The sequence below is a fragment of the Micropterus dolomieu genome, linkage group LG18 (genome assembly GCF_021292245.1).
Source record: "Micropterus dolomieu isolate WLL.071019.BEF.003 ecotype Adirondacks linkage group LG18, ASM2129224v1, whole genome shotgun sequence".
NCBI classification, from domain to species: Eukaryota; Metazoa; Chordata; class Actinopteri; order Centrarchiformes; family Centrarchidae; genus Micropterus; species Micropterus dolomieu.
The window spans coordinates 17009514-17034070 of record NC_060167.1 but is presented as its reverse complement, the minus strand read 5'-3'; the positions used below and the strand labels follow the sequence as shown (position 1 = coordinate 17034070).

The 24557-nt window shown below is 40.4% G+C and overlaps 1 protein-coding gene across 2 annotated transcripts in view; it reads right to left on the bottom strand.

Annotated features, from left to right (window-relative positions):
* atg7 (ATG7 autophagy related 7 homolog (S. cerevisiae)) overlaps positions 1–24557 on the bottom strand; it is a 69084-nt gene that overhangs the window by 8699 nt on the left and 35828 nt on the right. The gene's annotated exons all lie outside the window — the stretch shown is intronic.

The window sequence follows — 24557 nt, the reverse complement described above, 5'->3', positions numbered from 1 at the left end:
GGATTCTTGAGGCTTTTTTGTGCGTCTTGATACGATACATGTCCCCAGAAAATTTCGTACATGTAGGTTGAACGTGAACGAGGGGCTAATCATTTCCAATTTTCAAGGTGGCGCTAGCGAGTCATTTTGCCACGCCCATGTGCGAAACTTGTAGAATACGAAATTTTTCACCGGTTCTGACATGTTTGCAAATTTTGGTGAGTTTTCGAGTATGTTTAGGCCATGTCATTTGGGCCTACTTTGCAAAAAAAAAAAAAAAAAAAAAAAAAAAAATATAATCCGAGCAGATTCAATAGGGACCTCGCACGGTCGTGCTCGGGCCCTAATAATAACAGAAAAAAGTAACTTACACATAAAGACAGTTTGCAAGAAAACGATGCCGGATCAAACTTAAGTTTCACTTTCACTTTCCGGCCGAGCTGCTGCGTTCCATTTACCTCGGAAGTTGGAGGTCGGAGTAGGGAATGACGTCACACCCGAGTTGACGGCGTTCCAGTTAACGAGTCGGAAAACCTCGCTCGGCCAGCTGTTTGTTAACAACTAGCCAGGTTAGCTATTGATACGCCGGTTGATTAAAAAAAAAGCATTGTGCAGTATTTACTCACACTAAACACTGTAGCAACACGTCCACAGACAGCAGCTGGACAGCACTTCTATGAGACACAAGTACACAGAAGTACTAATAAACAGTATAAACTACAGCTTTCAGTAACTGTTGATACCCCGACAGCCATCTTGGATCACGAAGTCGGGGTAGTGCGGTAGTCCCGACTTTCCGAGTCGGAAATCCGACTTCAGGGGTCATTTCAGTTGACAGTTCCAACCGGGAACTCGGAAATTCCGACTTACCATATCAAATGGAATGCACAGGCGCACCGCTATAGAGAGGTGATCCATAAGGAAAACAAATCACGGTGAAAGACATATTTTAGAACGTTATTTTAACCTGTAGTTATAGATAATTTTTTGGACCTGTGCAAATGAGAGGAGGGCGTGATGTAGGCTACAGTTGTTTGAGCTAGACAGAACGATCGGATCTTCCTCCAACCACTTTAACTTGCGTCTCCCAATCTTGCAGCCACAACGTCTGCAGCTAACGTAAACGTAACATTGCCAATTACAAAAAAAAAAATCATACAAATACATGCTAATAAGGCGTTTTAGTCGACTGTGCGTGACAATTTTCTCACCAGCCTTAAACGCACCATCGGCAAATTTAATACCTACAGCAAATTTAAAACAATTTAAGACCTTAATTTCCCCGATTTTAATTTTAAGCTTTTTTAAGGAGCCGCGGGAACCCTGGTTTAACGGTAAACCATGGTAAAATTACCGACGGTTATTATTACCGTACACATTTTAATTACCATGACAACCGGGTACGGTTAACCGCGCTGTTATAATCTCACGGCAAACACTGTCCAGAGTCTCCCAGACGCAGGCGCGCATGTGCAGAATGCAACGTGGGTTTGTTTGGGTCAATGACAACATGGTGGAAGACGACGCTGCAGAGATTTTTCAGTCACTCTGAAGTCTGGTCGTATTTTTGTTTTTATGAGAGTGCTGAGGGAAACTTGATTGAAGAAAATGACCTTATAGTGAACATAGGGTGAGTGAACTTAGAGAGAGTTTAGAGAAATGTCAATTTGAAGATGTCAGTTTGGACTCTGGGAAATTGTGATGTGTTACTATTTCAAAGACTGAATATCAATTATCAACAAATTAACAACAATAAAACTAACAGTCAGTTGCCACCTTTGCTTTAATTACATCTGTCCTAAGTGGTTAACCACCACACCACACCACACACACATACAGACACACACCATGACAGCACTGCAAAGGGATTGGCAGTAACACAATCAACACATCTTTCACTCTGAAGCAGCCTTATCGCTTCAGGACCTTGAGTCACTGCAGGTTAAAAAAGGAAAAAGGATTGCTGGATGTTTCATAAAGTCCTACAGTAAGCTGCATGTAATCATTGTGTGAATGTGTTTGTGTCTGTAATCACTCGAGCTCCGGATGATGTGACAACTATAATCCAGGCTATCTGTTGAAACAAGGCTGGGATCTGATCAGATAGAGGAGGTTTTAGCTGGCAGCCGAGGCTGGCGCAGTCACCGCCAACTCACTGCTGCCGCTGATTATTGTTCCCCCACAAATACAACACAAGCCTCAGCATGAGAGTCAATATTTAGCAATACTTACCAGTCTGCAGGCCCGGGTCAAACCACTGCTTCTGGAAAAGTAACGTCAGACCTATAAAATATTTGCTGTCTGGCATTTATCCTGAAGCAACTTTTCAGATCACTGTGATTTCAATGACTTTAACACTTTCACAGGCTCAGGGTTGTTGTTTCTTTAAGCGAGCAGATTCAAAACACTGAGTCTACTTACAGGAACACATCCTAAGTGCGGGTGGCCCCAGTGGGAATCCAACCTCTAAAGCCATTTAACTAGGCAGCGCTACACAACCACTGATGGGCTTTGATATTAAACACACATCTGCTTTACATATTAGAACTGACACCAAAGCGCAAAGTCAAGCTTTCATCATGGAGACTGGCTCCATCTGATAGGCAATTAGTGGACCACACAGAGTGACGTGGTTTATGGCTGCTGGATACAACAGTGTGCTGCTGTTTGAGGAAGAAAAGTAAGAAATACAGTCTATAAATTTCTGTTTTGTTCTTGTGATGTTGGGTAGTTTATGTGAGTTTTTACAATAAACTGTGTGGACTGTGACTGACAGGTGTCATTACAAACGGTATGAGACACACTGTCAACCCACTGCTCTCTGGAAAGATGACAACTTACTGTTAGCCCTTTTCAGACATGGAAATCTAACCTTGCTGGCGGCTTCTGCTTGTTAAAGTGATGGCTTTTTGTCATTCAGACACGGGGTGTACATTACGTAAATGTTTGCTATGGTTTTGGTTTTATCCAGTCATGACGGGACATTTACAGACAGAGCCACAGTGATTGGGTAAAATGTGCACCTGCTGCCGAGTGGTGAGTTGAAAAGTAGAGTGTTGTCAGGCTGCATCCCTGACAGATTTTAAAACTTAATTTGCCAGTGAAGCCTTAAATAATGAGCACAGTAGCTCGAGGGACACTTTCCCCTCTATTTACAGGGAAGGTTCTCATACATTTTCTCATTAATGTCATCATTTACTACAGAATTTTACTGCTTATTTCAGTCCAACTTAGCACAAGCACAGAATGAGCAAATTTTAAGTTGAGACCTTTAATTCGCAAGTGCTTTTAAATACGTTGCTGGATGTTTATTCAGTTGCCATAAATGAACATAAAGAATATCGGGAGGGTGTGTTGGTCTGACTATCGTTGTGGGTGTATGAGCATTTCTTTTGGCTTTTGCCCAGCACGGCAAGGGTAAAAAATAAATCTTACATGAGAAGAATCTCATCAAGAACTTTTCATTAGTTTATTACAGTTACTATAGGAAAGAAAACAAGATGCACATTTAATCTGTGTATTTAACCTAGAGCTACTGTTGCCTTTACAATAATGTTGTTAACATTCAATTCAGACGTGTGTTAAGAAAATATTACTAGGTCTTTATTCAGCCCTGCAGTGAATTAAAACTCACACAGGACAGGAGTAAAGGCTCAAACAGTCACTGTGTTTGGAGAAAGTACGGAAACTGTTGGTTTTTAATATCACAAATTCAAGTTTTGTCAGATAGCTGTCATATTCATAATCAGTATTAGATGAGAAATAACCCATCCAGATCATGTTTGACAATGAATTACATTTTTACAGCTAAATATGGAAATATGATGGTGTTTTTAACTACTGTAGCAGGGATTTCAGCAAATACTTTCACACCACAGATTATACAGGCTGATCCTTTGAAATGGCATAATCATCGTCTACAGAAAGTCCCAAACTGTGTTAATTAATTCTTTCTTATCTAAATTAAATATAATTTAAACCTGATCAATCTTTGACCATGGGGAAATGAAAGAACTGGGCAATTAGTTTAAACTTCACAAAGGGGTGTCGGCCATGGAAATTCTTGTTTCCTCTAACAAATGATCTAACATCTGTTGACCAGGAGGATGCGTTTGATGGTTTATGGTAATGACGAGGTGGTGGGGGGTGCTTCCTCTTTCATCCCCTCTCATTCGGCCCCCTGAGGGCGGGTTTAACATTCAGAAAGGGGAGGAATACCCACACTGCTACAATCAAAGAGAAATGAATTTGTTTGGAAGTCAAAACAAGACCTTTAACACACTTGGTTTTGTTTTCTGCTCAGAACAGCTTGCTAGTAGCCAAACCCCTTCACACTTCCGATCTCATGTCCCTTTACATGACTGACCATACAAGTTTGGAAACCGACACAGATTCAGTCTCTTTTTTCCTCTCATCTCTTTTTCATTCTTTACCTCTGCACTAGCAAACCACAATCCACTCATCATGGAGACACAATACCTAGGAAACACACTGAACTGGAAATTACCTAAACAACAAAAACAAAATCAGGTGTGTGTTTGCATATGCGTGTTGACCTCATAATGCTAAAATTGCTTTGCAACCCTGGATGACCACTCACCCTCCCACACACACACCTACTGATGTGCGCGCACGCACGCACGCACACACACACACACACACACACACACAAACTGTGGGTTCAGGGATTGTTGCTGTAAATAAATAATGTAGTTTGGGTGTAGCCTTTCTGAGGTTTCAGTTTCCGGTATGGAGGAGTATTCAGCTGTGAAACGAAAGCACTTTGAAGTACCAAATATGTGATAAGGTTTACAATCACCTGAGGGGCGGCTGAGGGAACAACATTTCATCTTCATCTGGGAAAAAGAAGAAAGCTACTTCCAGCTACTTTTTTAAATCTTAACTTTGGGCTCAGTTCAAACTATGTAATGGTGTGTGACCATACCATAGTTAAAAAAGCGTAAGCTTGAGTTTTATTTATTGAATGTGAGCAATGAGGACTACAGGAGTCCTTTCACTTGAGATTGGATATATTGAGAATCTTGCCACTTTTCATGTGGCAGACACTCTATTTCCTTTTTTGTGTCTTCCACTGAGGCACTGCACTTCTACAGTGAGCACTTTTGATGGCACACAGATTGAACTAGACATGTAAATATATGCAAAATATTTTTCTTGTCTGACTGCAAGGACTTCTTGTGCATTGCTCAGCGATTTGAAGCTTTAAAGTCTGGAGTGGTCACGTCTGCATTACATACCAAATGTTGATGGACTGTTCTTTGACGGTTTTTAACCATACTAGTGGCCTGTAGAGTTGCCCATGCCACTGTCTGTTGGTTGGTCCACCACTTTGTCCCACAGTGAAATGTCTATGCAACTATTAGATGGCATGATATTTTGTACAGACGTTCCTCTGGTGCCACAATGAGGTTGACATTTGCGGTTCAAAGCTTTCAAGAACATAAACTCTAAATACTTTGGTGATCCTCCGTCTTTTCCTCTAGCGCCACCAGCAGGTCACCGTTTTCACTTATTCAGTGAAATATCTCAAAATCTCTTTGATGGATTGACACACCCTTTGCCCAGACATTCATGGTTCCCTGATGATGTATCCTAATGCCAGTGGTGATCCCCTGGCGCAACTATGAGGTTGACATCTTCGTTTTTTTATTGAAATATCTTGACAACTATTGGAAGGATTGCCATACAATTTGGTACAGACATTCATGGTCACCAGACCATGATTTGTAAAAAGTTTAAACCTCTGACTTTTCATCTAGCATCATCTGGTCAAAATCTCTGTTCAGTCTATCCAGTACTTTGATTTATCCCCATTTTGCAACACATGTCCAGCTGAAGCACGACCTGTCACCAAGATGGAAGTGCTGCATGTTATCTGAAGTAACGTGTCGAGGTTACTGTATGTGGCTCCACAAAATGTCAGGGGTCCATCTCTATTCCAGTACGTGTGCAAACACTAGCTGTGTTGAGGCTCCAAGCTCAGAAGTTTTACTAATTCACATAATGTCTTGGCGTCCTTCAAATGTCCTTGTCCTGCCCTCTCTACTGACCCCTTCAAATATTATACACACTATCATGTGTGAGATTGATGCCCAAAGTGCCTTTTTAATTAATGCAAAATTTCCTTAAATTATTTATTTTTAAATTTGTATAGACCCTTTTGTGAAGACCTGCCTAATCAAACTATTAGTAAAATGAATGAATAATAATTTCACAGTAAATAAAATGACCCACATAATAACCTTTCACCTGATGACCTCATCCGTGTCGAGCCCTCCCGTTCAGACACCGTTAGTGATTCAGCAGCACCTACAGGACACCTTCGATGTCGCCGGTAAGTGAGGTTTGCTGCAATGTGCTTGTTGTGGGTTGGATGTACAGTTGTTGTGTATATTGTTGTGTGTTGCCTGTAGAAGTAACATTAGCTACCGGCTAACACTATGCCGACAGCTAACATTACTTCTACACACAGATAAACAATGGTGCTCTGTTCACTTGCTGTTTGAGGGAGAAAAGTTTCACGGGCGTCGAGAGGTCTGATCTTTTTTATGTAATTTGACTAAAAACTTTTCACTTGAACTAGGATCATTACTGTAACTTAATAAAAGCCTTGTGCCTTAAAATAATAATAGTAACAACATTGGTAAAACAGGCTTATACTGATACTTATTTCTCCGACTTATACTTATCAGCCCTTTTTTATAATGATCATTAAATTCAGAACAGTATTGGAATAGATTTACATTTTAACAGCAACAGTATTGATTACAACAGCAAAACTGCTATATAAACTCAATAACTGGACATATATATAAAAATGGCAGTGTCGATGTAAAATAAAGCATATTCCTGACATCAAATTAAAGAGTGAAAAAGAAATGACCCTATTAGATTTCAGAAAAGGGTATGAAATGTTAATGTCAAAATTGAATTCTAGTTCATTTATTTAGATTTCTGATTAGACCTATAATCAATAAAAATCCAAATACGTATATCTCAGATTCACAATGCAATATATAAAATCATTATCACAATACTGCATACTGTGGACACACAAGCAAACACACAGACACACAGACCTCTGTCTATAGATTTATTAGCCTCACTCTTACCCCTGCCACCCTCATCCTTTCCCTCGTTAATGTCTCCTTCTCAGGAATCATATCCTATGTTTGTTTTAATATATCAACTCACAGATCAGTAGTATCAGCAGCAACAACAACAACAGCAGCTTGTCTTGCAGAAAGCTGTGCAGTAGTTTATTGGTATCTGAAGAAGAGATTATACTGTGAATTTCTATCCAGTAGGCATCCATGCGTGTAAAGGGTTGCTGATAGAGTGCCTACATTAACGCGGACACAGAACTGAAGCCAATTCTTTTGATGGCTTTCGAAAAAAAGAGAATCTTCTGGGTCCTAAAATGATTGATGTCTTTTTTCTTTGTGGGTTGCACAGCAGGCTGGCAACAAGTCTATTTAGAGTCCCTAATTATTCAGTAGTCTACCATTTCTGATCCATTATGGTTCCTGCACAATTTATAGGAAAATGTTGCTGGAAATGTAATTGGCTAAATAAATATTCAGACTTAATCTTGGTCTGGGAAGACAGTGTGTCATGTTCCCGTAAAAAGATCAGCTAGGATTAAGAGTGTTAAACCCTATTTTGTGAGTCTCTTCCAGTAACACACTTAAAATTATCACACACACACACACACACACACACACACGTACATTCGTACGTACATGCAGCAAATGTACACAGGCACAGATGCTGATGAGTGCATGTGCATACCCACTTTAAGTAGAGAAAATGACCTCGTGGCCCAACATAACTCCAACTATTGCTGCATTCCCAACTACATTCCTGAATTCCCCTCAGACATTCCTGTACAATGTGGCGGGAATCTGCAGTGTGGTGGTTTCACCGATGGAGAGGCGGTTTTAAAGTAGGGTGAAATGGTAAAAGGTCAAATCTCTTACAAAGTCAGGAAAATAAGAGTCTATATGTCTCATAGTGAGAGAGAAACAGAGTGGGACACAGTCAAGAGTGAATGAGTGCTCGGTATTCAAATTAGATACACAAATGAGTAAAACATTTTTTAGTAGTTCTGGGTTGTACATTCAAATGAAATTAAATGAAAGAAAAATGAATGAAATCCACTGCGTCCAGTCTTCGCCTCCGAGGCTGGGCAGTGTTGTTTTGAGCTGAGCTTTTTATAAATTAAGTTGTAAATGTGTCAACACATGCCTTTAATTCTAAACAAAAAGTATAATCAATAGGGGCATGGTACACTAAAATACAAATACATCAGTGGTGGATCAACCAGATATTAGCCGTTACAATATTGCAGCCCTTTGCTTTGTGCTGCATTTGGGAATTTATGTAATAATGACAAAGTCAACAACTGTATCTAAAACAAACACTCGTGGTTTATTTTATCTCACTATAGATCTTAGCACGATATTCTGATCTACAGTGCACGCGGTGCACAAAACTGCCTTCAATGTGAATAACCTGTAAGTCACTTTTAGGTGATACATGTCAGAGCCCATGTGGGGAGGGCCGTCATATTCTTTGTATGCCGCTTTTTCAGGCCTTCATTTTCTCCTCATTACCACTTCAGGCTATCCAAAGCCATCCAACACTAAAAACATACTACTGAAAGACTCTAAAGTCCCTAATGCCTTCTGTTTAATAAAAGTAATGTCCTCAGGCAGCATATACAATTCCCCACAATAAGTAGAGCTTTGGCTAATATTGCTTGGCAGTAAAAACACTCATTTGATAAAGTAGTTCCAGATGCCTCAGTGGATACAAGATGTTGGGACTTTGTGAACCAGATTCGAAGCTGTAGGAGTGTCTGATTTGGACGTAGAGGAAGTCGCCCAAAACTGGGAACAGACTTTAAAATTGTTTAAATGTCTAGACATCCCACACACACACAACAACTATTTCCACCAGCATGCTCAGGGACAAGGGACATGTCGAATGACTGAGGACAGTCTATGATTACAGTCACATCCTGGATGATCCCACAAGAACAGCAATTCTTGTGTGTTCATGAACCAAAACAGAAATGTTCGAGAAACAGTACGACATTTTTGGAAATACTCTTTGCCCAGACTCCATCCATCTTGGTCAATAACTCACGGTGATCATATAACACATCTTAATGTGTGTCCTCGTCTGACGGGCAGTGCCTCTATTGTCTCTGCAGTCAAACTACTATAAAAATGATCCTGTAGAGCCTGAAATTGCACTTTTCATGACAAAAAACATTGTAGTCAAAAACTCAAGGCCTCAATAACCCCAACCTCTACATAAGATAGCAGCCTGTCACGTGGTACACACTAGCTATTCCTTATTTGAGGGAAAACTAAGCGAGCCAAATGTAAACTTTTCCCACATTGAATGTTTCCCTTGTAATACAGTATGTCTGGACTGAGATCACAAAGATTTAGGTAGCTTTATTCTGCCCCTTGTTTTAAATGATCATTTTGTGACCTTCCATTTCCTGCAGTGATCCTGTGCGTGCTCTCTGGTGTCCACATTGTTCCAGGCTACAACCCTCAGGGGGGAACACAGTGAACAGGCCACAGTGTTGGATCTGACTGTGTGTGTGTGTGTGTGTGTGTGTGTGTGTGTGTGTGTGTGTGTGTGTGTGTGTGTGTGTACGTTCTATTCACTGAGACTTGAGACAGGAAGAGGAAGAGTTGATGGGTGGAGAGAGGAAGAGGAGGGGCACCTACTAACCTAACCTGCCCTTTCAGCAGCACATGTCCTGTCCCCTGGGTTAGAGACAAAACTGACCCATACACCCACGTTAAACGCTACAGGCACGAACCATGACTTCATATTCAATCATACAAAGTGTCTGATCGCACTGACACGCTATGATTGTGTGGTAGGGTTCACATAATACACACCTTCTTAGTTTCCTTCTGAACTTATTAAAATAATCAACCAGCTCAGCCAATCACCTCTTTCTTATTAAACTTGCTTCCTAATTACCTACTGCACTCTAGGTATTGATTATACTACTGAATTAAGTGCTAGCAGCATAGTAAATGTGTTTCAATGACTGAAAAAGTTTTTAATCCTGCTTTTAATTTCATGACATGAGAGCATTATGTGCTTTATGGTGGATACAGGCTGTAAACACATAGTGGAAAGGCATATGATTATTGCATGCCGGGGGTACTCAGAAGTGTTTGTACTTATTCTGAACAACTACACTCAAAGTTTGAGTTAAAAGCTGGACGCTCGACGAAGAGAGGGCGGAGACGTGATATCGTTGAAATATGGGAATAACAGTGGACATTTTCAGACAGTCTCTCTTGTCGTTGTCTCCAGTGTTGCATTCTGTTGCTCAGATGAAAAGTGACGGAAATAGTTGTATTAAGAATGAAAAAAAGACAGCTGGAGAGAGAAGTTCAAACTCCGGCTCCTTTCTCACCTCCCCACAGCTGGCCAATCCCGGTGAGAAGTGGATGTGAATGTCAGATCATCGGGTTCGGAAAAGTAACAGAAATGGTCGAACACATCCCTAATCAGACGTCGGAAAGCTGTTGGCGAGGTTTACTGGCCTCTTAAAGTGAGATATACCTACAAAAAAAATGCGCTGAAAAGGCCATTAATACTTAAGAACGCTACAAAGATCCTAAGAGAAACTTCATTATTGTCATCATCAGCATCATGATCATCATTATTATGAGAAGTTTAAGATTACCAATGACTACGTTTCTTGTTATTGTAAGCAAATTTGATAAGAAAACTAGAATCAAAAATGTCAGTACCTCAATACTTATCGACTTTCTTTTAAAAAAAGACTCGGTAAAACAGCAGGGCACTGCAGATCACTCAAACAAGAGTAAATAGTACATTATTTGAGGACTGCTTTCAACTGCAGATTAATACACACATGTTGCTCTGGCAATATTTTTTTGAGATTGTGTCAAAATAAACTTGTTCATCGTAATGAAAGAACACGTCATCCAATGTAGTTTGGCTAAATTATGTGTTTTTATACAGAGCTCTATGGCACAGAGGAATAAGCTGCTGTATATCAGGCTCTGGCTACATAAACATGGTTTTGGTATTTTTATTGGATATGTAGACTAAACAAAAATTTTGAAATATTGACAGCTTTACCCCTTAATTTGTGTTGTAGGTTTCATGTAATACACAACTGTTTAGTCTGTTTCTGAACTTGACAAAATAATTAGCTATTGTTTATTTTTTAAGCCTAATTACCTACCACATGCTAGTTATTTATTTTATACTGTAAAATAAGAGTCCTAATAGTGTGGCTCACCTGTGGCTTCGGCCAAAAATTCATTAAATGTGATTCAGCTGGAAAAAGTATGAACACTGCTTTTAATGTTGTGACGGGACAGCAGTGTGCTTTGTGGTATATCCAGGCTACAGCCACATATTGTATCTTACTAATCTGAGACTGGATGGTAAGAGAGTAAGGCAAGGGAAAGGGTGATTGACAGAAGAGAGGGGAGAAGAAGCCTGAGAGAGTCAAAAGGTTGAAGATAGGTTTAGAAAAGGGACATCAGAGGGAAAAGTGAAGGATAAAAGTGGCCGGTAGTGAAAGTGGTTTGACACTGCTTAGGAGAGGAAAGAGATGGTTTAGAGGAGCTCTTGTGGGAACAGAGTTAGTGTGTAGGTCCCAGCTGAGGTCGCGTCCCCTGGCTGTGTTTTCATAAACTCTTGAGTCTCGGGGTAAAAAAAACAAAGCACCAGCACTCACAACTGTCGGCCCAGATAGCAAACCAGGGAAACGACACACTAGGAAGTGACGCAGCATCCGTCTTTTCCCTGCTCTTCCCATTTCCGAATAAAGGGCGGATGCTCGTTCCTCTTACCTATTTCCCTTTTCTTTACTCTTAAGTTGGTCAGACTGCTGCCACCACCTCCCCTTTCTCCCTCTTTTTTTCTCAGAGTCATAAAGGCCAGCTACAACAACAAATGGAGTCTCTCTCAGCTGGGTGTGGTGGCCTGCGGAGCAACAGCTGGGTCCGGTTGTTTCTCTCGAGACACCGACTGACTGCTCGCCCTCGTTTTCAGGACAGCTCTCCTTCCATATCCTTAACTTCTTAAATATTTAGCCTTTTTGCGCTCACATTGTCCGGACTGCTGTCCTCTCTAAGCACTTTCTCTGAACTGATCACTGATTTTCAGAGAACGAATCTATAATTTTTTAAACTTAAACTTTCTTTGACGTATCCCCTCTCTCTTGAATCATCTTCTCTGTTAAAAGTTTGGATTTTCTTTTGTTCCATTTGCGCTGCTTTTCAGTTCTCTCTCTCTCACTTATTCTGTCAGTCCCCATCTCCCTCTCCCCCTCTGTATCTCCCACAGGCCACCATTTCCCCCTGACACATTTCCTGTATACTAGAAAAGGCTATCAACACATTTTCTGAGTCATACAAGTGTTTCATAACTCCACCAGTTTCTCGTACAAGTCACAAAATTAACTACATACTGAATCACAGTGCAGGCATGCAATTTTGAATCATTTTCTAAACCTAGAGTGATGACATTAGAAATGTTTTTACTATCTATTATCATTTATGACTGTAATGAGGATGATTTCTTCATATCACAGTTGCTGTAAAATAGAAATTAAAAGTCCCAAACAGTTTGAAGCCTCCATTTAGTTCAGTTGCCTCTGGTGAGGCATTGTCGTGTGTGTGCGTGCAGTCAGGATAAACTCTTCCTAATGAACCGTTGTCAGCAATAACAGATCAACTTCAGAGGCTGTGTGTGTGTGTGTGTGTGTGTGTGTGTGTGTGTGTGTGTGTGTGTGTGTGTGTGTGTGTGTGTGTGTGTGTGTGTGTGTGTGTGTGTGTGCTGCCAGTTCAGACCTGCCCTAGGTTTAATTACAGCCAACTGATGTGTGGTCAGAAGAGCAATCAAACACTAGTAGAGTCCCGTGGGCACACATACATGTAGGTATGCCCACACATACAAAGACACACACACACGCAGCCTCTGAAGTTACATACAAACACACTTCAAGAGGATAAAAATTAGGGAAAAATGCCCTCTTTCTTTCTCTGTTGGTTTAAAAGATCTCCACACACACAGTTCATGGGAGAAAAGAGCCTCATAACCACAGTCAAGGCAATCTTTTAGTCTGACGCTAAGAACACCAGACAGTCAGTCTTTCATTACAAAGACTCCTTCACTCTGTGAATCAATCACTGACAACAACTTCTTCTTTATGGAAGATTATACATTTTAACACTTCAGAGATGGCAACTGTGACAGATCATTTTGGAAAAGCTTTTGGACTCAATGCTGGGAACCATGAGGCTGAATAGACTACATACAGATGTTCATGAATAGTAAATAATAATAATAATAATAATAATAATACTGGTTTTGTAACATTTTACTATGTTTTCAATAACAAGTGTCACAATACATTTACGCATTCAGTATAATATTTAGCTTTACTGAAGTGCGTCATCAAAGTGATTTGGTTTTCACTTGAAAATTAGCTCAGAGGAAATGATGTCGGTCACAGACATGTGTATACATGAACAAAACGTTAGAGGAACCAGGGGAACAAACATGCATACATACGTGTGTGTGTGTGTGTGTATATATATATATATTTCTGTTTGTGTATGTCACTGTGACTTATCTAAACCAGAGGCTTGATGCTATCATTGTCTTCCATGTGCTGGACAGAACGGCATCAGTGGGAAAAGATAAGAACTGGTAATGTGACCAGATGTACATTGTGTGTGTGTGTGTGTGTGTGTGTGTGTGTGTGTGTGTGTGTGTGTGTGTGTGTGTGTGTGTGTGTGTGTACGTGCGCGCGAATGCATTTCTTTATCAGGCCAGAGCTCCAGGGCAGATTACCTGTGACCAACCAGGAAGGCTAGAATCAGGCTACACAAGATTCAGACACGCTCATGCAGGCACCAACTTACACACACACACACACACACACACACACACACACACACACCCACACAACTGGCTCTTATCTCTGTCTTTGATGCAGCTGGAGCGTTTTTCTGTATCAAACATCCAAACCAGGAACAGAGGAATAAACAGTTCTGCACTCAGATGGGATTCATGAAAAGTCTGCATGCACACACAGTACAATAGTTGGACTTCTTCATTAAACATGTAAAGCATACTTAAGTTTGCATGCGCAAGAAATTGCTTAAGCACTTACACAAACAGGAAAGCAGGACCAAATTACCACTTTTAATGTTTAACCATTATTCAAATGACAGCCATTTTAAGATGGATTAGTTGTGATAAATTCTCTTAGTGAAGCAAAACTAGGTAAGAGCAGAATGGCATTATGTTACTTTACATTCAGATTTCATATTTAGGCAGCTGAGAGGGATTCACAGTCTAAATACATCAAGTGATTGTTAGTGTATGAAACAATAGAGCATTAACAGGACACAATGTATGCTTCCCTCACTGATAATATTTTTTTTCTTTTTTTTTCTTACTCCCTCTTCCGTTGTATAGAAGGGTTTTATTTATTCACATATACATACATATATTCATATGCACTTGCAATATAACAAAGAACAAAGAAGTGATCATATATGTGAACTGGTCCCCAAAGAAGCTATCTAAAGCTTATGCTCGGGGGCCATTACAATACGCTTATTATTATTATCTTATTATTATTATCATTGCATAATTATTTTGTATATGTATTTACATTTAAATTTGTTCAAATACCATTTCTACCGGCAAGGATGATGTTATGCTTCCATCACACTGACTATAAAAATTGATGTCGTCAAAAATAGTGAATGATTTGGATTTTCTGCATTTCAATGCTGTGTGCAAGAAAATGGTAGACAACAAATAAAAAAAATAAATTATAAAATGTTGATCATAACAACATTCAAGAAGTCAATTTTAAAGAATGCTTTTTTCATATGCAGCTGTGTACTTTAGATGATGAGCCTCTGTAGCAAAACGATTCCCATGATGTGTGAGCTTTCGGAAGTGAAAGTCCATTCTAAAAGTGCAACGCTGACACCGATACTGAAATAGTCATTAAAAGCTACCGAAGGGGACGAAGAGTAGGAGCTAAACAGGGACGACTAGACTACTACTCAGTCTGTCGCAACCCAGTCATCTGTCTGTCTTAACTGTCTATCCATGCATGCAGCCAGCTGCCAGGCCAGAAGAAGGCATCGCTCTGGACTGACTGGCGCCGAGGAGGAGAGGCCATGTATAGGAGCAGGGCCACTGTAAATTTTCCCGTGTAGTGAAGGAAAAGTTGTTTTTTAAAATAACTCCCCTATGATTATTGGTCATTCTGAATGTGCCCCCTTGGGATCAAAATGTGAGATGGCTGTCCTGCGGGCCCCGCGTTCCCTTTGCCCACTCCAGCCCTGTATATTAATAACATACAGCCCACCAAAGTAGTATCCCTGTGAAGTGGAGTAATATGCGTGCCAAAGACATTCAGATCTTATCACCTGCTATTCTTCACACTACCCTCTTCATCTATTTAATCTCTGTTATCTCCATACCATATGCAGAAGTAAAGAAAAAAATCTTTTAAATAATAGTGCAAAACTAAAAGTAGCATTCAGGTAGCCTAGTAAGTCACTAATCTAGGAAGAAGTAGAGTGAAGATCTTTGCTTCTTATGGTAACAAAATGAGACAAAAGAACAGGATACTCACTGAATTTAAATATGAGTTCTGTTTTAAATATGTACTGTATGTATCCCAGGTATTTATATTTGAATGGCATTTTGCTGACGGTAGTACCCTATAATAAGGGAAACACTGAGCGGCTTATGCTAGCTCTGAGACTCATATTACCTCAGCTACAGAAAGAGGATACCCACCTGATGAGTATCTGCCATGACACAGCCTGTGTGTTATTTAACAGATATCTCTGTTGTCCAGGTGTAATATAGACTCAGTGGGACTCTTACAACATGGTGAACAAATGTAATAAAATAAGAGTAAATTAGGCCTATTCCCGAAAGTTGAAAGACAACTGGGTATAAAATGCCTAGTGTCTCTCTTTTGTGATTTCAAGCTCTAGGCTGATTACTATTTTTAACTACAAATAGTGAATTATTTAAGTATGTAATCCTTTACCTATGTGGAATTTAGGCACTATAAAGATAGTATACCCAATACTGCAGGATAAACCCAGGGACCTTTCAAACAAGTTGTTGTTTTTATCTTGTTTGCCGTAGCTGTCGAATTCCTTTAATTTTAAATGTTTTTCTGTTTGTATGCATTTGTCAGCCCTCAGCAGGACAGGCTTTGTGTACATCTCGTTTGAGTGTGTGCTCTGGAAGGATATGACTTTGGCCAGATGCTGGACTGCAGCTATTAACACTGAAAGCTATAGAACTAAATGTAGAAATGCACTCAAGAAAGTTGAAAAAGAGGAATGAAAAGATAAAGAAGAGGAATAAAAAATGATATTATATGATCGCCATTTTAAAAGTGTAATGATGACACAGATTCAGGAATAGTCATTAAAAGCTACTGAAAAGTTATAGAGAATCACATACATGCAAATCTTGGGAGTCCCAAACTTTTCAAAGAATATTTTTCTATAACAAGAGAAATACAGAATAATTTGATATCTAGGAGAACACTGTGAGAGGTTGGTTAAAATCTCAAGTGTAAGGACAGTTGTCAAGTAAGAAATTATTCACAAATATAGCTACCCAGGAATCTGTACTACCAAATATACAGGAGAGGTTTAGGAAGGTTGGCAAGCAAGGTTACAAGTCAAGCCACCAACTGACACAAAGCTTCTGAATTTAGCCTGTAAAGAACTAGGGAGATTTAGACTAACTATGTATAGTGTTGAATGTGTATGGGCATGTGTGTCGGGGAGAGACAGCCATCCAGACAGAGAGAGGAACTATGTACAGAAAGGAAGGATAGGAGGTGTGAGGTGTCTGCACATAGCGGACATGCATCCCTACAAGTAGAGCACACAATTATAATTAGCAGTGCTTTAGATGTCAAGCAGACATAGCTAACATACATACAGGACATAAATACACACGTGCTTCATATCGGTGATACATGATGACACTGGCATACATGTGTGTACTTTACTTTTGTCATCATATACAGTACAGGCCAAAAGTTTGGACACACCTTCTCATTCAATGCGTTTTCTTTATTTTCATGACTATTTACAGTGTATATTCTCACTGAAGGCATCAAAACTATGAATGAACACATGTGGAATTGTGTACTTAACAAAAAAGTGTGAAATAACTGAAAACATGTCTTGTATTTTAGATTCCTCAAAGTAGCCACCCTTTGCTTTTTTGATAGCGCTGCAAACCCTTGGCGTTCTCTCAATGACCTTCATGAGGTAGTCACCTGAAATGGTTTTCACTTCACAGGTGTGCCTTGTCAGGGTTAATTAGTGGAATTTTTTCCCTTATTAATGGGGTTGGGACCATCAGTTGTGTTGTGCAGAAGTCAGGTTGATACACAGCTGACAGCCCTTTTGGACAACTGTTAGAAATCATATTATGGCAAGAACCAGCTAAGTAAAGGGAAACGAGTGGCCATCATTACTTTAACAAATGAAGGTCAGTCAGTTGAACTTTGAATGTGTCCCCAAGTGCAGTCGCAAAAACCATCAAGCGCTACAATTAAACTGGCTCACATGAGGACCGCCCCAGGAAAGGAAGATCAAGAGTCACCTCTGGTGCTGAGGATAAGTTCATCTGAGTCACCAGCCTCAGAAATCGCAGGTTAACAACAGCTCAGATTAGAGACCATCTGAATACCACACAGAGTTCTAGCAGCAGACACATCTCTAGAACAACTGTTAAGAGGAGACTGCGCGAATCAGGCCTTCATGGTCAAGTAGCTGCTAGGAAACCACTGCTAAGGAGAGGCAACAAGCAGAAGAGATTTGTTTGGGTCAAGAAACACAAGGAATGGACATTAGACCAGTGGAAATCTGTGCTTTGATCTGACGAGTCCAAATTTGAGATCTTTGGTTCCAACCGCCGTGTCTTTGTGTGACGCAGAAAAGGTGAACAGATGGATTCTACATGCCTGGTTACCACCGTGAAGCATGGAGGAGGAGGTGTGATGGTGTGGGGGTGCTTTGCTGGTGAAACTGTTGGGGATTTATTCAAAATTGAAGGCATACTGAACCAGCATGGCTACCACAGCATCCTGCAGCGACATGCCATCCCATCCGGTTTGCGTTTAGTTGGACCATCATTTATTTTTCAACAGGACAATGACCCCAAACACACCTCCAGGCTGTGTAAGGGCTATTTGACCAAGGAGAGTGATTGAGTGCTGCGCCAGATGACCTGGCCTCCACAGTCACCGGACCTGAACCCAATCGAGTTGGTTTGGGGTGAGCTGGACCGCAGAGTGAAGGCAAAAGGGCCAACAAGTGCTAAGCATCTCTGGGAACTCCTTCAAGACTGTTGGTAAACCATTTCAGGTGACTACCTCTTGAAGCTCATCAAGAGAATGCCAAGAGTGTGCAAAGCAGTAATCAGAGCAAAGGGTGGCTACTTTGAGGAAACTATAATATAAGACATGTTTTCAGTTATTTCACACATTTTTGTTAAGTACATAACTCCACATGTGTTCATTCATAGTTTTGATGCCTTCAGTGAGAATCTACAATGTAAAGTCATGAAAATAAAGAAAACTCATTGAATGAGAAGGTGTGTCCAAACATTTGGCCTGTACTGTATATAAATAAAAATGGATTCATTATTTAATCATCTATGATGATGAATTAACTTATTTTTTGCACTATTTCCAAACCATGTGACTGCTGCTAGTTGTAGTAACAAAGTTAAAGTTGTAGATTGTGATGGCTGGATCCCATTCTGTAATCACACAGAGTTTCTTAATACTCCCCTGAGTGTACAATTGAAAAAATAGAAAAGGGTGGGACTTTGTTATAAACACATAAAACTGGATGTTTTGAAAACATAGCAACCCAAAGAAAATCATTTTTGATTTCACGGGACCTTAAATGAAATGGAAATAAATGAAATGGAAATATACAACCATTCAATGACAGTGGTCAACAAGGGTCAATTGTGCTCAATTTGAAAATTACTTACACCTTTTGTCTCTCTTTCCCTATTTTCTCTCTCTCTCCTCATCTCTCAGTCTCACAGTGTGCTAATCAAAAAGCAGACTTAATATGTTTTCCCCGAGTCCATCTGGTAATAATTGTAGCATGTAGCAACTGTAGCTGTGTTTGGATAAAGCTCTGACATACATGGGGCCCTCTGACGCTCAAGTGTGTGTGTGTGTGTGTGTGTGCGTGTGCGTGTGTGTCTGTGTGCTAAATGCTCGCGCTTGTGTGTTGTCCAAGCTGCTGGGTGATGAGCCAACATAACTAAATCAACTTCATCATCTACACACTGTTTTACGTAGAGAAGCACAGACCAGAGCAGGGCCGAGCGTGGGTGGTTGGGTAGACTCTGTTCCTCCGGGTTATTAGTATGACTCAAGGTGATGATTTGTGATGGCACAGACTGCTATCAAACAGCCAAACGCACAGACCTTGGGCAACACAGGTGTTTATATTTTTACTGAAGACTCCTCTTATTGGCCTGATTCCAGTAGACTGTGTCAAGACCTAGGATTTTTATCGACACAAAGGTTGTCTTAACGAAAATTACTTTGTCAAGCACGGTTCAAATTTAGGGCATCCTGTACAACCAAAAAGTAAAAAGCAATTGATTGCAATGACACTTAATGATCTTGAGTTCGATACTCCCAACTGTGTCTGTTCTTAAGCAAGACACTGAACTCATTGTGATTTGCCCTGGATATCTGTAGTATCAGCTAATACACAAATGTCTCCCAAACTGGGGGCCCCAGACCCCAATGAGTGTTGACCCTCTCACTGTTGAACTACAATAGTGAGAGGGTGATGTTGTACTAACAGAGGTTACACCCACAAGAGTGTTATTGCATGACGAAATCCACAATAAAAACCCTCATTGTGTTCTGTTATAAATCTATGGGACAAAATCATCCCAAGTGCAGATCCGTTGCTCCATATTGGGGTCTTGTCAAACAAATCTTTGGAAAACCCTATCCAAAATAATAAAAGGTTTGACACTAATTTTACAATTCTATGTCACTTAATTTGAATGAGACTAATAAAAAAAAAAAAAGCATGTCACAAGACCACACCAAAAAAGAATAAAGTGTAACAAGTGACACATTCTTCTCTATGTTCAATGCGAATGTTATCTTGTGAATTACTGGCAGCGCCGATTGGAGTAGGTGGAAGGGAGTGGAACATGAACTCTGCAGAAAGACCCTTTGTGCTGGGAGGGTCATACATCCTCTGTGTGGGGCATTCACATTTAGACAGATTAATGTGTATGGGAACACACACATTCACAACAGCAAATGGCACCTCTTACTGGAAGTCACGATAGGAATATTATTATATGAATAGCATAGAATGAGCAATGGTCATGGGCTTCCTTTGATGTCACATGTCAAAGCAACTATGGTGGCTTTGGGAAAATACAGGAATGACAAGGTTTTTCAACTTCAGTTTAAGTTGTTTAATCCAAGTTACCTAATAGCATGGCATGGGTGGCAATGTCTCTCCTAAACAACAGTGGTAGGGGATTTTCTGAAGGCTGTAATTTCACAGTTGGGCTTTAACTACTTTACCTTTTGCCCTAAAAGAACCAGGAACAACAAATACAAAGCCTGATTTTAGTTTAAAATTGAACGTGATAAACTGCAGCGATATATATGCTTTATATATAAAGATTATAATGTAACATTTACCTCAATACAATCACTGTATGATTCCATATCACCTTATTAGACTGACCCACTAGGGCATGACATTTGTACTGAAGCAAAAGCAACACACATATTATTATGTGTAGGTTTTCACAGTGGTATATCCATTTTGTATTGCGCTAATATAATGCTCAGATTTGGTGTGTAGAAAATCCATCTCATTTGTACACTGTCCTCTTACATAATAAGGATTCGCTTGACCCCTGTCTGTCTGAGTACCGTATTTTCTGTAACATAATCTGCCAAGCCAAAGACAGTGGTTGGACGTCAGCGGAGAGGCACAGCATCCTGTATAGACACTCATTTCCTTTCAGGCTCTGTGGTTGAGGGTGTTGATTTGTCCGACCCAGCCCTCCACAGTGAGTTTACACTTAGAAAGGATAATTAGTCAGCACTCACAGATAAGTTACTCTCAGTAATTCATCTAATACCCCGTTTAGACCAACGCAGTGACAAGGGTTGAACATGTGTTGGGAATCGATCTGAGTTGGCCATCTAACCTGGTTCTGACCTACTCCAAAACTGGGTTAACTGAACGCAGATCAGACATTACTTAGCTTTGATGACCAGACATTTTTATTATGGATGGTCAATTTGTTAAATATTAATTATGTTTAACTACATGTAACCAACCACATGACTTGTCCAAATTTAAGTATTTATACCTACAAAAGTGCAAATGGACAGACTTTGAGCCTGCAATCATAGCCTCCTGCTGTCTGCATCACACTGCCTTCCTGATGTCTCTCCAAGAATTGCGTGTCTTTGGAGTCTCAACACAATGAATTGTACACACAGTCACAGGCTGTTTAAACCCTGCCTACTAGCCAGTTGTTGGGTGAAGTGGGCATGGTTGTCAGATAGACCTCAGACCATCAGCAGGATGACATTATTTGACTGTGCCTTCCAGGACTGTGCCTGTGTTGGTTTTCTTGTGAGGTTTCACGTTGTCTGTTTTTGGAAAGTAAACTTAAACTAAATATTTTGCCACCGGTAAGGAGGCTTTACACATTGTTAGATGACTCACTTAATTTGAACTAAACTGACGCTGTGACAGTGAAGGTAAGAGTTAGAAGGACTGCAGTATCCAGGAGAAACTGGCCATCCTAAATTGAAGAGTAAAGGGGGGGGATATAGTACAAGAACAGATCATATCATAAATATTTAAAAGTGGTTTGTCATGTTTGATTTTCCTTGCCACAAACATGAATGGTCTCATGTGGCTAAAAGATTCAGCATGTTGCATACTAAAACAAATGTTCAACAAACTTTCAAATACATGTAACTAATTTGCCAGATGCCAGATTTATAGAACATTTTCCAACCTGCCATGCTCCTACCAGAAAATGAAATCCCAGTAGGGCTGATCTCACAAAGAAGCCATTCACACTGATTTGTGCACACACACTCACGCACATACACACGCGTACACACAGCTTTTAGTCAGTCTAAACTTTTACCGAACTTGAACTCCCCCAAAACCCAGTGGTGACCGCATAAAAAGTGGTTCTCAGGTTACAAACTCGCCCAAAATAGACCATAAGTATATAGTACTGCTATCTGGTGACGTAGATTATAATTTAGAAGGGTTACGTACACTTGAACGTGCAAAAACCACACACAGATACGCACATGGCCTGTAATGAATTCAATGCCATGCTTCAGGGGAAGAACAGAACATTGTAATATTACGCAAATATAATCAAGTCCACTGTAATCTATGCCTAGAGATTTGTCACTGACCTATAATACTTCTGACTTCTAAACAAATAATTCAGGAAAAAGGCAAATATTGAGTGATGATGAACGATTTAGGTAAACTGTGGGGCGGTGATGGAGCAGTGGATAAGATGCCTTTGCATTTGGTGCCACCTAAGATGCCTTTGGTGTGAGAGACCCGGGTTAAACTGCCCACTGTGACACCCACTGATGTGTCTTTGAGCAAGACACTTAACTCCTAGTTGCTCCATAGGTGTGCGACCTCTGACATAAAATAGCAATTGTAAGTCGCTTTGGACAAAAGCGTCAGCTAAATGACTAAATGTAATGTAAACTCAAAAGTCAAATAAAATATAATTAATAAGTCACTGGAAGTGATAATCATTATCCAATGATGACTGTATACAACTCCAATATGTGCACATAAAAAGGTATCCCATAAGGACCCTTATAACCCCTAATTTTTACATTGAGAATTATCTTTACTTCAGGCCAGTGCATCTTAAAATATGGGTCAAGCCCCAGAATGAGCCACAGGCCTGTTTCTAGTGGGTTCCCGCATGAAATAAGTAATAATATGCTTTCACAAGCGGGAGAAGAACTTTTCCTGGAATTGGAAAAAAAAAATTGAAGGGACGTCCTCCAAGTGCAGTAGTTTTCAGAATAGCTAATCTGTGTACAGGAAACAGGCGCTAAGACTTCTGGCGCTAGTGGGCTGAGCAATCAAAACAATCTCTCCATCTTCTGATTGAGGAGAAAGGGACCTACGCCAGAGTCTTCACCACACTTCATCAGGGAGAGGGGGAGACGCGAATACAATGGGAGATGGAGAGAATAATAGGGAGTGAGTTTAAGATTGATAGCAGGAGAGCTTCTGCTTTCTTTTCTTTCTCTTTCATCTCCTGTCCTATTTAGTTTTCTGTCCTATTTAGTTTTCCATTATTTCTTCTCCTTCTGTCTTTTCTCCCTCTGCTGTTTCTCTTATCTGCGCTCTTCTCCCCCCCCCGTTCCCTCTTGCTTCCTCGCTTCTCTTTTTCCCCCTCCTCCATCTGTGTTTTATGAGTAGGAGTCGGGGAGAAAGTACGTGGGATTTTCCCACAGCTCGGCAGGACCCAACCCCACACCCACTCATTTTCTGTCTCTCCTTCCACTCCCTCTGTCACATGTCAGAGGGGAGTCTTGAGGAAAACCACCCATATTCCACCACCAACTATTCTGGATGCTTGTTGGAACTTTACGCTGCTAGTTGTTCCACAGACATAAACTGTGTGCTGCTATGGCAACAGAATAATTAAAAGAAGGTTACAGAACCAAAATATCTCTCCCTTTTAAACAGTGTATCTGCTGTTAAACACTTCATTTGAGAAATCCTACTAATTGAATTCTTACAAAAGGCCTTAGTTTCCAGGGGAGGACTTAGCTGTTTTGAAACTAGATGATGAATTTTGTCTGGATTTCCCATGGTCATAAAACTTAGTCAGCTCCTGGGGGACCATGGTTAGCTCTACCTAGCCATGCATGTTCTGGCCCTTTTCCAGGTCCAGATCATGGTTCCAGCAGGCTATGCAAGAACGCCCAAAAGTCCCTCTCCCCAGCCATGATGTCCGGATTCTCCTGAGGCATTCCCAGGCAAAGTGGGATATTGAATCCCTCTAACGTTCTCTGGGAGGCATCATAATTAGATGCCAAAACAACCTCAATAGGTTATTTTCAATGTGAAGGAGAAGTGATTGTAAGCTCCTTCCGGATGTCTGAGCTCTTCAGTCTGTCCCTAAGGATGTGCTCCATTACTACCCTGAGGTTAAGACTATATGCACATGAACTAGCAGGCAAATCAAAAGCTTTACATTCAGGCTCAGCTCCCTTTTTCCTACAAATGTCTAGTAAAATGCCCAATGCTGCACCAATTCACCTATAGTACCTCATGTTACCCTCATTTGTCAACAAATCTAAGGTCCTTAAAATCCTTCAACCTGCTCCCAGCCCTTCAAGCTGTTAGCCCAGGGAAAGGATT